Raw genomic sequence first — 15,553 nt, 5'->3', positions numbered from 1 at the left:
GCACCACGTCTCGCAGCTACTCATGTAGATCTCCTCATATCTGTTAAGTTATAAAACAAATACTACTACATGTATAACAATTATAAAATTACCTTTATACCTATTTGTCATCTGGAGATGCTTCGTCGATGTCCAGTCCTCCTTTATGACCTCGGAATTCTGTACGAGAAAATCAACGGAAATCCATACAAATATAAAAGATAAATACCCAAGTTTACTAGCAAACTTAGGCTAATCCTAAAATCCAGAACATCAAAAGCAGGTATCATAACCCGCTCTGATACTAATAAATTGGTATCAGATAAATCTCAAAAATCTATGACACAAAAAACAAACAAGTATCGCCAACTTGGCTCTGATACCAAATAACTTGTTATGCCCCAGAGGAGTCTTTGCCAGAAGAAATTTCGACAGCATCTTCCCTTACGAGTGACAATCTGAAACTTCTACAAAGTCCTCAGGGCCACATATACATCGGCCAACACGGTCGGAACAACAACAACAAATAAATAAGCAATCACCACGCACTTTAATAGTAAAACTCAACTAATGTAGCGATAAGGAAAACTGAGTCAAAAATCCTAATCAACTACATCCATAAAGTTCAAAACCGATACCCTACTCCACTACACTCATAAAATTCAAATCATATTTCTACTCAACTACACCTATAAAATACAAAACTCAACGACGCACATAAAAATCAACTCACCTCTTCTACTATCCAGGCAGACATGTAGCAAAAACACATCCAAATAAAGATAACACAATATCCAAGTGTCAAAAACTAGAACAAGTCTAAAAAGTACAATAAGAAAACAAAAGATAAAACACATCCTCGCGATCTGCAGGGGACTAGCGACTAGAACTCCTCCGGACAGCTTCAACCTGAAAATAGTAAATATCCACGGGATGAGTCAACTCCTCAGCGGATAACTACTGATATGCATAATAAAGAAAATAACAACCAGCACTAATCATGCATACAACCTCCTGATATAATAATGATAAATGTAACTGAAATAAACAGGAGAATACTGTACTAACCAGGACCTGGGTATGGATAATCAACCGAGAAGTATAGGAATCCTGTATGCATAACAAACATATGCATCCATCCAATATGCAGAATCCAATATGCAGCAAACACAAGCAATAAATGCATCAATGCGTATGATGTCAATGACATGTTCTGGTCACCCCTACTGTCAGTTAGCCATTTCACACATGATGGTGAGACCGAGTGGGTAGGGCTGTGACAACCGTGCACTCTGCCGTCAGTGCTCCTGATGAGTGACCGAGTGGACGAGATACTATCGGAGTACACCTATCCTCCTACCCCAAATCATAAGTGGGGGAGCACAATGCTCTTATCTCCCTAAGACAATCCAGAGGAGGGATCCCTGACGTGTTATCACGCTACATCACGCTACCCATGAGTGCACTAGTGGAGCACTGACAGAGCAAATTGCCACACACCCTGTCTGATATACTATTAACCCATGAGTGGTGGTGTGTGCAGATCTATGTAACTGGCGATGTGCTCAATAATAATGGAGTCGACTATCGCACAACATGCAATCATGCGAGATGATGCATGACACTAAGCATGACAATATCCTGAACCTATCCATATATATATAATATGTACCATAGGACAAAGAATCAAATCAAAGGTACACAGATCAGATAAGGTATAAAAAAAACCTAGGTCCTGAACATAACGAAGCATGGTTATGTCACTACCCCTATAAGTATGTATAATCAGGTAGGTACTAACATGAGTGCATAACAAATAACAAAACAAGTATGTAACAGGTATCGGGTAGTGACCAACCTATGCAGATAAGAAACATAATCATTACTATTTGTTAAAAACATTACTATGCATATAAAATGACATATCTAAAATGATAAGTCAAAGTACCCGCCTCCAATATAAAGAATCGTATCCGGTCCAAATCTGACGCCGAGATACTCGTCTTGCGTCAAAGTCCTGTGTCACCAACATAAATATATTTTATTTAGATACAATTCTTATAATAGATAAATAAAATCTCTAACCCTAAATTAGGGTAAAACCCTAATCAACACATAACATAAACCTAATTCCAATTACACATGTACAAACAATTACACAATCCAACTCATACCCAATCCAACCTAATTAAATATCTTACCTCAACACCAAAGTCTCTTCTGTTGGTCCACAATCGGTAGTTGCTGTCGGAATAGGGGTAGCTGCTGAAAACCAGATACACCACCAGGAATTAATTGATCTGATCAAGATTGAAATCCAAGAAATCAACAAGGATACACTGCTCATGTCACTGCTGTTTTGTTCGGATCCGGCAGCAAGAGGAAATCTATGGCACGTCGTAAGAAAATCAGAAGAGGGAGAGACTAGGATTGGGGGTGGCTCGGTCCTCTCTGGTGATCAGCAACCGACGTTGAGGCGTGAGGTCGGTAGTGATCGGGGAAGAGGGCACGGACCGACGGTGTTGATTTTAGGCTGGTGACAAGCAACCGTGGGTCCGCAGTGGTCGACAGCGATGCTATGGCACAACGGCGTGAAGAAAGGGAAACTTTTGGCACTGCCCGACCGGAATAGAGGAAGAGATGGGGGATCGGCAGAGGAAATCGGGCAAAGGAGGCGTCCGGGAGAAACAGCTAGGGCTCGGGGAGGAAGAAGGAGGATGATCGGGTTGGAGAGCTTCGGCGATGAAGTGGAAGAGAAGAAAGAAAAGAAATCCGGCATGACTTTAATCGTGAGGAAGGGAAAGAAATCGTCGCCGGTTAGGGTTTCGGTTCGACAGGGAAGAAAAGAGAGAAGAACAGCGAAAACAAAGAAAGAAGAAAAAAAATAATAAATTTAACTTTTCCTCGCTTAAATTAGGTACCTTAAACAAGCCTTCCCGGAGTCTAGTTTTTATCCCCGTAACCCAAGCCATACGGTCTTTGAAAAATTTCCAGAAAATATCTAAAAATTTCAGAAAATTCTGTTATGGTGCTTCGCCCATTTTCGATATTTTACATCGAAGATGCTCTGTCATCTCTTCTTCTTTAGGACAAATTCGCCCTACACGTGGAACAGGAGCTACATGAAACTGTTGGGACCTTGACGTCCGCTAGAGGGGGTTGAATAACGTTTGACTCAAAACGTTGCTTCCTACAATGATTAGTACGCACAGTGGAATACAAAAACAAATACTAACAATAGAAAGCAAAACTAACGCGGTGATTTAACGTGGTTCAAAGATAAAACTTCTACTCCACTGCTGTCCGTAAGGTGGACGATCCCGATCCGTCGGTGGATGATTCCCCAGAGAACTTCTGGCTAGCTTATGTAGCTCCTTGTGGGTGGAGAAACCTTGCCACAACCTCGTACAAGGACACTAGATCACTTGGGTACTTGGAGCTCTAATTAGGGTTAACTACCACTAATTTTGTCAACATCAACCAAGCTCCCAAGCCTTGGTTATATAGGCCATGGGTTGGAAAACCCCGCTTACCAGTCGACTGGTGAAAGTGTCAGTCGACTACCCTCTGTGGAAATTCGATCGTTAGAGTCCAACGGTTAGATACCAGTCGATTGTAAAAGTATCAATCGACTGCTCCACACTGGTCGAGAGAATAGAGAGCTTCTATTCATTCTCAGTCGACTGCCCAATTAATTGATGAAAACACTAGTCGATTGCTATAGTACTGCTACAGTACGCTACAATACGCTACAGCACTGCTACAGTAACACTAAGGTGTTGCTACAGTAACGCTACGGTAAATTCCTAATCCTAGGATTTAACCCCCAAGTTTATTCTCTCAGCACTAGTCCTCGTCCGACCAACCTAGACCTAGTCTTCTAGCCTCCTCCATCAGCCTTGAGTCCCTCGGATGCCTCCCCATCCTTCACATCTTGTCTTCTGGAGCTTTCATCGACTTTGTCATTGTTGTCAGGTCTTCCTTTGCCAAGAGGTTGTACCTCCGGGACTTCATCCATTGCCAAGTCACACTTGGACTTACATTGCCAAGACTACATGCTTGGACTTACACCGTCAAGACTCATCCTTGGACTTTCCTCTTTTGCCAAGATCACACTTGGACTTTTCTTGTTGTACCTGTATCCTGCACACTCACAATGAATATCAAATACAACAATAAACTTAACTTAAACCTTTGCCCAAACATCAAAACCTAGGGTACCCAGATTGCTCCAACAGAAACATCTTAGTCTTTGTTTTTGACGTCCTGAATCATAAGGGTACTTACAACCATAGCATACTCTTGATTTAACTGAGGTACTTAGATAGTTCTTTAAAAAATTAACTACTAGCTACAATAGGTACTGGTCATATAGTTTCAGAATTTATTCTATAAAAGAAAACATCTAATTAATACAGAAACTAAACTGGAAGGTCTTTGGGTTATACTAGCGTTGTCCTGAGCTGTCCCACTTGTTAATGTCTCCTGTCTCATTCATCTCATTACCTGAAATAGTTAAAATTTATGAGTCGAGAGACTCAACACATTCAAATCATACTATGCATTAATTAGTTCTTATATTCATGCATCCTATCGAGAAACCTATACTAACTAATTTATCCTCTAGACAATTGTTTTGCATAAACATAAGGAGAGCATAATCATGAACATACTCTTGCCAAACATATATGTTAGCATACTTTTCGCCCCACATAAATAATTGCATAAATAAAGCATAACATGAACATAACAAAAATATAATCTTAAGCATTATTATGCAAAGATCTAAAACCTAACAAGAGCATAACATAAGCAATAACAAAATTAGGAAGCAAGGGGCATAAATCTACTTTACAGAAAGGAAAACATATGCATAACTTAATAAGGGACGAATATAACGCAGGTGTGATAACCATCATTAGAGCCCGTTCATTTGGTCCATGATCATGTAATTAGTTGTGCAACAAGCATATGACTTATGGTACAAATCACACTAGTCGAAACCAATGCGTTGCATCATCATTCATTTTGGATAGGCCCTCCCCAGAGCTCATTCTGAGGTATCAATCCCGTACTCTCACCACACATGCATGTATTCCTCTAGTTACCCATATAACTCTTTCATATCATACAACACAAGTATATATGCATGGTTCTTAAACTATATTCGTAAAGAGAACTACTTATAACTTCACATGGTATCAGTTACACATTGGAATCACATTACATATGCATATTATCATCAATTTCATAACATACATGTCCCTAAAATAACATACTACTCTAATATACTAAGTTGTCAAAACATAATTGAGTGCATATATTAAACCCCAAAAGTCCGAAACACATAAAATTAACATGTGATTCATTAAGTTAACATGATAAGGAGCAAAAGGAAACATGGGCATAACTAGAACCAAACATCCAAAATTCGTAACATTACCATGTGCCTCATTAGTTAGCATGATCAGAAGCAAGAATAAACATAGGTATAATATAACCAAATTCTAAAATTTACATATATCTTAAGCACAAGATGGTTAGTTTCATGGCAACTTAATTCCTAAGATCCGAACCTACACATGATACAAAACAATCATAAACTTGGGTTCAATTTTATGGTATCAAAATTTCTAAGAGTCAAACCTAACTTAACCTTCAAAGATATCATCAATAAGGAGGATTTCATGGCATGGAAAACTAATAAAACCGAAACTAACAACTCACAAGGTTCCCAAAACATGAAGATTTCCATGGCCTCCTAAAATCCTCAAAACCAGTCTAAAGGGAACTAAACATGCATGAATTTAGGGGGGAAAAAACGTAATATGAGAACATGACTTCAACTACTAACTGTTCAACTATCCATACACTCACTAAACAGTAATCATATTAAATAAACAACTATAAAACTAATACAAACCAATACTAACACTCAATCACTAATCCATACTTCAACAGCTTATTTAATACGATACATCAAACACACACAACTACAATTAACAAGTAGCCTATACCCATGTCACCGAACATTAAACAACATATCTACACAAACTCTGCAACTACTGCTCTTAACCATACCTACTAAACACATCACTAAAAACAAAACTAATCGCACAATTAACTCTTACTACACTACTTCAACTCACTACAACCACATCAGATAACTTAACCTCATCAGCACTACCTCTACACACTCACACATATAAAACAATCTCATTCAACATAACAAACATGCACAGTTAACTCTTGAATTACTACACTTTAATCATAACGCACTATACATCGACAACTCAAAACAACGCGTCCATACTAATAGAATATGATACAACATACATAACTAATATATAATACCAATTCACATCATCATACACCTAGTACAAACAACATTCTATGCGCAAACATTACTAACGATAAAATCTACAGCAGCTTAGAACTAGCTTCATTTGTATTGGTTAAAACTAAGTTTTGACACTATATATAGCTTCTACTAGCTCAAACCTCCATAAGAAAGGTGATTTCAGAGAAATCTAAGTATCATAGGGTCATCAATGGATTTTGACTAAAATTTACTAATGGACCTAAACATCTCTAATTGCGACCATTTCAAGTCTTGTGAGTTTCTAGTATGCCAAGACTATCCATTAATGATTTAAAGCTCCCTATAGGTGATCGAACGTGACGAAACATCTCAGCCTTATTGTGGGTCGGATATGTTAATATATCAGGCTCAACGTTGGGCTGATAGGTTGGGACCTGTGCCTCTTTGTTCAGCCGACCACTTCCAAGTTTTTACTCTCTAAATCTAAAACTTGACACTATCTCTCCCTTCTATAAGCTATAAACTTGGTACGATTTGTGAAATAGTATAGAAATTTCAGTAGTCTAGGTCCAACAGTGTGTTTTAAGCCTACAGCGTAATATCTAATAACATTTTAATATAGCTTTAATCTCTAACTAGGTTGTGATTTTAAAATAAATTGGTGGTGTTTACTGTTATTGTAAATTTAATGATGTTCATTTAAAAAAATTCATAAGCTTGACATGTTCTGTGCCAAATGGCACGGAGTAGAGCTTCATTTGTATTCGTTAAAACTAAGTTTTGACACCATATATAGCTTCTACTAGCTCGAACCTTCATAGGGAAGGTGATTTTAGAGAAATCTAAGTACCATAGACTGATGACCCTAGACATCTCTGATTGCGGCCATTTCATAATAGCATATTCTTTTAACCACCTCAGTAATGGCGTCGAGTATAAATAACAAAAGAGGTACATCAATAGGTACATAAAAGATTCCTCGGATAATTATTGCATATGACTCAGGTTGTACACTTTTCATCACCTAACAAACTCCGAAGCAAGAAGTCACCTCACGATCACGGAGGTTGTTAGAGGTGGTATATAAAGGGGGGTCATCTCCGTTGGCATTGTACACAATTGACATCACTTAAAACTTATGTTTGCGTGTATCCTCTACTGTTCTTCATTCACCCATCGGAAAGTGTACTGATTTGAGGGTCGGAGAGCCTTACTAGGGACCCCTTTCCTGGTCTTTGGTCAATAACACTTTGTTGGATCGTTGAATTGTGAGCAGGATCGTTGAGAAGCATCACTGCGAATTAAAAGGTCTTTTCTCCGTCAACAGACCATCTACTGGAGTCAACGTGCCATCTCCTTAGCCTTCAGACAAGATCAATATTATTCAATTTTATTACTTTTCACTTTAGTAATTTAGGTAAATGCTGTGATTACTATTGTTTTTAAGTGCGATTATATGTACCATCAGAGTACATCAGAAAATAATCACATAAGTCTATCCAAATAATCAACATTTTTAAATTTATTGTTCCACTAGACAAAAATCTCTGCATTGTTCCACAACTAAACTTTCTTAAATATCTCATTAACTATTTAAAAGATCTAACCTTTATACGGTATCCCAGGACATAAATTTGATCATATTAAATAGTAATAGAATGTTGGAAAATTATGTCGTTTACTCAAGTCAATTCTTTTCCTATCTTATATATAACTATATATAATTCAAATGCAATAGTTGGACCATGTGGCAATGATCCATAGTCAAAAAGAAACAGAGAAAAAACAAATAAAGTAGAACGATGTATCAATCACAGAGAAAATTATATCGTTTACTCAAGTCAATTTCTTGTCTTATATAACTATATATAATATAAATGCAATTAGTCGGTACCATACATATATATTAAAAAAAAAAAGTAGAACAATATATCAATTATATGCCGTTTAATAGAGTCAATTTCCTCTTTTATGTATCTATAGAAAATAATGAAAAAAAGAAGTAAAATAATGCATCAATCATAGAGAAAATTTTGTTGTTTACTCGAGTCAATTCCCTATCTTAATTATATATATTTATATATAATCCAAATGCAATAGTTGAACCACAATACCAAGTCAAGAAAAGAGAAGAAAACAATGTATCAATCACAGAGATGATATATTTGTGACTACCACCTATTATCATTTGTCTCTATTTCGCTAGAAAAATGATAGAATTTACTTACTCAATTATTCCAACAGGGAACAAAAGGAGAGGTTTACCTAGTCAATTCCAAAATGGTAGGCTTTACTCTTTTCGTTTTTTTTTTTTTTTTGTCTAATTCACTCTTTTCCAACAAAACATTGACTTAAACTTGACTTTAACCTAACTTTAACTCTATGGGTCATCATGTCCAGTTGGCATATGATTTTGAATGGATAATAAATAAATAAATAAAATCAATACTCATCGGCTTCATGGACAATAATAATAGTCATCATGTCCAATAAACTAATTTTGCTTCCATAATTTATCAATGTAACGATCCAATTAATAATCATTGACCACAATCTAATATAAAACTAATTACATCTGATGTGAAAAATATAAAGAAGATGTTCATTACATAACTTAGAATTGAGAAGTGGTCACCATTATATATGTATCCTTTTACCTATAAATATACCACAAGCCATACAACTCCATTCGCACTTCCTATAAGCAGAAGCAGAGCATGGCGCAGCGGCTTGCATATTTGTTTCTCTTAGTGCTTGTCTTCTACACCGTCATCGTCGTCTCGCCGGCGGCTTTGGCTACCAGAGTGATGAGCAATCATGCGTTTGTTCAAAGTAAGTTAATCTGATTCGTCTTAACAATATATAATTAATCCCATTGTTGGTGAGAAGGAAGTGAATATACAGGTTTTTCGGGTATATTCCTAATAATTTTCTCTCGTAATTATATTTCTAGTAAATGATCGATGGTGCATGCGTGCAGAAAAATTCATCAGCAAGAACGACAATTATGGTGATCCTCAATATCCTCCTACTTATGCAACGTATCCCAGACGGAATCCGCCATGCACTTATCCTCCCTGTAAACGTTGAAAAGGATAACATCTCGACTAGAATTAGGTATATGTAAACTTCAGAGGCTATATATATGCACACATTAATATAATCCAATAATCCCAGTGACATATACATATAATATATATACCATTTTATGTTGTAACTCCACATTTTTCTTTCTTTTTTCTTTGCTTTTGTTACTGAGAAATATATATACTAATATTTGCTTAATTTGTATCAGGTTCGTAACCGTGGCTGTGCTACTGAACCAGTTAATTATAAGGCTGCGGCAAGTGTCCTACGATATATGTTGGCTAGCTATCTAAGTATTATTATCTTAAATAAAGTTGTCATGTATGGAGTACTTATACTGTTGTATTAGCACTCGTTCAGTATGTTAAATAAAGCCTGTTGCTTTTCAGGAATACAAAATATATATATATATATAAAAGTTAGTGCATATGTTAACGGAGCTCCAATTTAAAGAAAAACCATGTTTGCTTGCTTGTAGAATGCATATATAGTTACAATTTTTATCATATGAAAAACCATGACATAGCTGTACGTGGAAAAATATTATTGTTTAATTACTTAAGTTGAACCACAATACATGGTAAAAAAAATTAGAGACGTATTTGATGATTTCCTCCTATCATTTGTCTCTATTTCGCTAGTAAAATTATAGGATATACTTAGTTAATTCCAAGAGGGAGAGGTTTACTTAGTCAATTCCAAAAAGGTGGGGATTTACTTATTAGCTTTTTTCTATTTTTATTTTCATTTTACAAAACTGAGTTCGTGATATAGAAAAAGTGAATATGGCCAATCACCATGCTGACTTCATAAATACACGCATTAGAGTATTTTTGGTACTCTTTGACTTGGTCGTTAAAAAAAACATCCAGCAACACTTGAACTTTAACATGACTTTAACTTCATGGGGCACGATGCAGCGGAAAGAGATAGGATATTTAATTCATAATATAATGAGGGTTTGATTTTGTATTTTTTGGATTTACCTGATCGGTTTGTGGGATGGAATCATTCATCTCCCTGTAATATCCTTGACTTTCCAGATGCATTCACTCTACCATTGTGGAAGAGAGTTCCCTGATTTGATGTCTAAACACTTTACACCTAAATTAACTTAATTTATATAACATCGATTATATAAGTGTTCTTGCACCTAATTATCACAGTAGTAGACAATGATTACAATAGAATCCGGAAGACATCTTTACCGCTGATTTAGCTACCTTTATCAACGATCTCATTATTAATAATCATTGACCACAATCTAATATAAAACTAATTACATCTGGTGTAAAGAAGATGCTCCCTCACCATCTGCCGAGCCGATGTGCTGCCAGAGAACGATAGCCTTGCAGCCAATATGTTGGCTTCCACCATCAGCCTGTTAAAAATCATGGGCAAACTCCATGAAGAAGATCTAGCTGACTTGGCTTAATGTTCCGTCATTTCCTTAACTCTGATCAATTGTAATTAGTTTTTGATGTAATGAAGAATACTCTATGATACAGATATAACTTAAGAGCCCATATGTAATTAAGAGGGGGAGGAGGGACATTTTTGTCATTTCATTGTGTAGGGCTTTAAGGAGGAGGAGGCACCGTTGAAAAAAAGGGGCCTTCGTGTTCGTGTTGTGCTTCACCGCCACCAAGGAAGAAGGGCTCGTGGCTACCCATGCCACCTCCGGCGTCTTCCCTTGCGGTCGCCTCCCCTCACATTTGTCAACTCCTCTCTTCTCCATGTCGACGACTCCGAGGCCGCTCCTGCTCTTCTCTCTCGTGAGACGTCGCCACTCCTAACGTTGCTGCCATCGCTGGCCACCCACGAGTCGCTCTAGTGCCAAGGGCATTGCAGTCATATTCCACGACCCTTGTCTTCGCGCCACAGCCAATTGTTACCTCTTTTTATCCCTCTCAACCTTTCCTGACCACAGCACCCACGAGAGCTCCCGCTCCACAGCCCCTGGCGAGCAGCTTCTGACCGCCAACACCACTCCCAGTGAGCCACTTCGCTGCCTTCGTCATCCATCGACGACTGACGACACCGACCGGACCGCCCCTCTCCTCTCTTCCTCTTTAATCTGGAAGCCACCGCTGCATCCAGCGGCTACCATCACAGCCGACTACCAGAACACACCTCGTCACTGTCTCCCGTCACGTGAACAGCAGCTCCCTTTTCCCTCACGCGCACCACCGACTCCCCTTCGTCGACTTCCTCGCTCCACAGTGGATAACCGCCTCTCAGCCGCTGAGCCCTCCCTCTTTCTTCCTCTCCACACACCGCAGTCTCCCTCTCCAGCTGCCGTCGCGACAGCGAGCTACCGTGTTAGCCATTCCATCTGCAGTCGCCCATTGCTGGCACAGTGCTGCCGTAGTAGCCGTCTCCGCCAAGTGCCGCTCCCGGCGGTGGTCGCTGCCCCGTGCCAATTATCACCGCAAGCCCTATTGACTCTGATCTGATCATACTCCACTTCTGTTGTGTTCTGGCCTTCACACCCATCTGGTCTGTGTGTCGTGTTCTAGCCTTCGTATCACTATTATGTTGCGGCCTTCGAGCTGCGGTTGAATCCCGATCTATGTGTCGTCGTCATTGTGTTCTGGCTTGCAAGCTACGATTGTATTTCAGACTGTGTGCTTTATGTCTAGCCTTCGTGTTGTTATTATATCCCGGCCTATGCGCCGATGTCATATCTCGATTTGCGTGTCGAGGTCGCATCCAATTTCGTACCGCCACGTCTGGCTCAGAATCGTCAGATACAGCTCTCCAGTCTGTTTAGAGTCATCTACCCTTCTAGGTCAGGGCAACGCGAGCTGCATCCCGACCAGCTCATCGATCCCATGGAGGGCGCCTCTTGGGCCATAGTACGTTTTGTTGGTACGGTTAGCACTAACGGTTTAACCCGGATTTTGATGAATGATAAATAAGTTAAGTTAGGTTATGTTGTGATCTAACCACTTGACACTACAACAAAAACATTAAAAGACAACGGTTAAAAACCGTTGTCGTAGGCCTTTTAAAACCGTTGTAATTGGCAGTGTTGTTAAAAGTGGGGGGGCTACGACAACGGTTTTAAACCGTTGTCTTTGAATGAAAAGACAACGGTTTTGCAACGGTTTTAAACCGTTGTCCTTGAATGAAAAGACAACGGTTTAAAACCGTTGTTTTTTAGAGCATTTTTTTGCCAATTACAACCATTTTTGGGGCTACGACAACGGTTTTAAACCGTTGTCTTTGAGGGTGATAGACAATAATAATGATTTTAAGCCGTTGTCTTTTAAATTATTATCTTTTAATACCAATATATCATATTTCAATTTTAATATATAATAAAGAATCATAATCAAGAAAGAATATTCCCCACATCAATATTATTCAAAATGTTAGTTATACAAGAATTATAATTACAAAAGAGGAAAGATATCTCATGTTCAAATAAAATGTATCCCAATACAAATAAACTCTATTTACAACTAATGAACAATATGAAGTTGGTGCCGAAGAAGAACTAACTTATGAAGGAATCAGTACCAACATCCGAGTAACTGGAACCTTAATTATCTAATCAGGGAGGGGAATATCTGCACGATCCTCTCTGACGGGTGCAACTTCAGATCTACTCATTCCATCAACTTGAAATGAACCACCACTCTCTATGTTAACATGTGAAGAATTGAATGGGTCGACGAATGTTACTTCAGTCTCCTTGAAGGTTAAGTAGATCACAGCAAGAATGTACACTGCCATGAGAGGGAAAACAATGATGCTGATGAGAACGTTAGCAACTGTTGGTAGGTTGCTATCAATGAGCCAACTGACAAAACTGGTGCTTAAGAAGTAGATGTTGATTGCTACCAGAAGCAAACCAAGAATCCATGACACCACAATGATCTATACAGCAAATATATATAGTCATTTACTCTATTAATTATCACTTGCAAATATAAATTATCTGAGTAAACTTACATATATTAAGCTTTTATGAGGTCCCATTTTTGTTTGACTGCTGCTGAATTTGAGAAGAGGTAAGAGTGCAAATGACAACTCAAATGATAGTACCATCTGCATTACATAAATGAGAATTTTGATACTTGAGAAATGTTGTGTCAAAAATCCTGTTCTCGCACTTATATTGCTTATGAATACTAAGATTATGAAATTTGGAAAAGGAATATCAATAGTACCGATGAGATTATGATGAGCCGTCCGGCTCCTGAGGAACCATTGATGATGGACACGATGAGACTTGGAGTGATTGCGATTGATTGAGTCATGAGATTCCTCAGCCATTTTTTCATCTTCATGTTTAGAAAATCCTGCAAGGGAATTGGGAATTGGGTAAGGACAGATTACGAATATCATACATTAGTTCAATCTTTGTGTTTCCTATCAAATTACCACCTGCATGATGTATTGCCCAGCGTATGTACCAGTTATTACAGAGCTCTGTCCAGAGGCTAACAATGCAATGGCATAAACAGTTGAACTAGACTTTCCAAGGACATCCTGAAAAAAAATGGAGCACTGTTGAAATTGACACACCTCTTCTAAAAATGGTGGAAAAGTTAGTCCTTCACAAGATAGTAAAAAGGAATGAACAACGAAAGATCAGTAATAAAGATCATCATCTCTGACATATAATAAAAAAATTATTCTTTTTAACAATCGCATATATAGTTTCAACCTAAAAACTCAGTACGTACAAAAATATGTATTTTTGTTTATATTGACAAAAATACTGCATCATTATTCTATTGATTGACAACAATTCAAGGGGAAATCTAACATGTAAGTATAGTTATATAAAGAAGCTATTATAAAACTTACTTGAGTCAAATTGCTAACTTGGATATTGAACCTTTGAATGACTACAATAATGCCCCTTTTTAGCACTATAGTTTCTTCAATAAAGCTACTTGTTATATATCTATTTAAATACACACTTTAAAATTTAAACAATGTTAAATAAGGTCCAATACATTATAAACAAAAAATTATAACAAGTATGAGGTCAAAAAGCATTGAACAATAGACATAAATCTTAAATGAGTTTCATATGCTAAATAAACTCCATCAAGAAGCTACTACTTGATTAAAGGATAAAATTCTAGTCTTAGTGAAAGTGCAGGCTCAACTTGCAACTTTAATCAACTTATTCAAGCAATAGTGAATACAACTTGATCAAGGGCTTCATTTAATTCCCACTAGTGGGTGATTCTTAATCAACAATTATTATCTCAAAGGAGGGATCAAGGGATTCTCGGATAAATCTGTTGTAGCATTGCATAAACTAAGCTCTGATAGGTCTTGTTTCACCATCAAGTTTCTGGAAGCAAAATAAAACCATTAGTGTGTTTAAGTAAATAAAGATTTCTAATCTACTTATTTGTCAAGCGCCCAAGAGGTATGAGTTTCATCAAGACTAATAATCTGTGAATAAAGTCAATAGGAGATGAAGAACTAAGATTAAGGGCACTTTCAAAGAGGAACAATTATAACGTTAATCAGAGGGAAAAATATAGAATTAAGTATTCAAATTATACAGTAGCCCAGCACAAGTGACGCAATAGACTTCTCCCGAGACAACTAAGATATTAACAGACTTATTTTGCACTCATTTCTATCTTAAGAATGTTCCATTAAGAGGGGAAAAGCTAAACTAGATGCAAACTAACCTTTCCATTTGGCATTGCAAGTATTTATTCGATCCGCTCGATCTCCACAACTAGAAAAATGAGAAGGCAATCAGAAATAATCATAAGAAATCTAATACATAAAGGAGTATAAAGGAATTTGACAATGTTTACTCGCATTGGAAGAATAAATTATATCATTGGATTATAGCACCAGAAAAACATGCTAATTACATCAATTTTCAATCTCTAAAGTCAACACAAGGCTGTGCTTACCAACCTAGAACCACATAGTATACAACCACAAATACTGGGATGACTCTACACAACAATTTAACAATCCTCGACAGATGGTCAAAGATCTTGCTAGTCTTCTATGTATGCATTAGGGGGCAAGTTGCACACATCTATATTGAGACCTTGTTCTAAGACAGCACAAAAGTGCCCATGAACGTAGGTTAGGCAACTATGTTTAGGGTTTTGAGACATGGTCAAGTTTTGCAATAGGTCATGGTTTCCATCATTGAAACCTGCACCT

At 37.6% G+C, this 15,553-nt stretch overlaps 2 long non-coding RNA genes across 2 annotated transcripts; one reads left to right on the top strand and one right to left on the bottom strand.

Annotated features, from left to right (window-relative positions):
* The first annotated feature begins 8,968 nt into the window (after positions 1–8,968).
* On the top strand, positions 8,969–9,868 carry LOC122012490. Its single transcript, XR_006120232.1, has 3 exons — positions 8,969–9,133; positions 9,282–9,418; positions 9,597–9,868. It is a non-coding gene; the product is annotated as an uncharacterized LOC122012490 (long non-coding RNA).
* A 3,500-nt stretch (positions 9,869–13,368) lies between these two features.
* On the bottom strand, positions 13,369–14,248 carry LOC122012488. Its single transcript, XR_006120231.1, has 4 exons — positions 14,210–14,248; positions 13,784–13,888; positions 13,567–13,698; positions 13,369–13,444 (listed from the first exon to the last, which is right to left on the bottom strand). It is a non-coding gene; the product is annotated as an uncharacterized LOC122012488 (long non-coding RNA).
* Positions 14,249–15,553: the final 1,305 nt, after the last annotated feature.

Source organism: Zingiber officinale, chromosome 1A, assembly GCF_018446385.1.
Source record: "Zingiber officinale cultivar Zhangliang chromosome 1A, Zo_v1.1, whole genome shotgun sequence".
Classification (NCBI taxonomy): Eukaryota; Viridiplantae; Streptophyta; class Magnoliopsida; order Zingiberales; family Zingiberaceae; genus Zingiber; species Zingiber officinale.
Note: the sequence above shows the minus strand (reverse complement) of the source record. Positions and strands in the feature narration are given on the sequence as shown.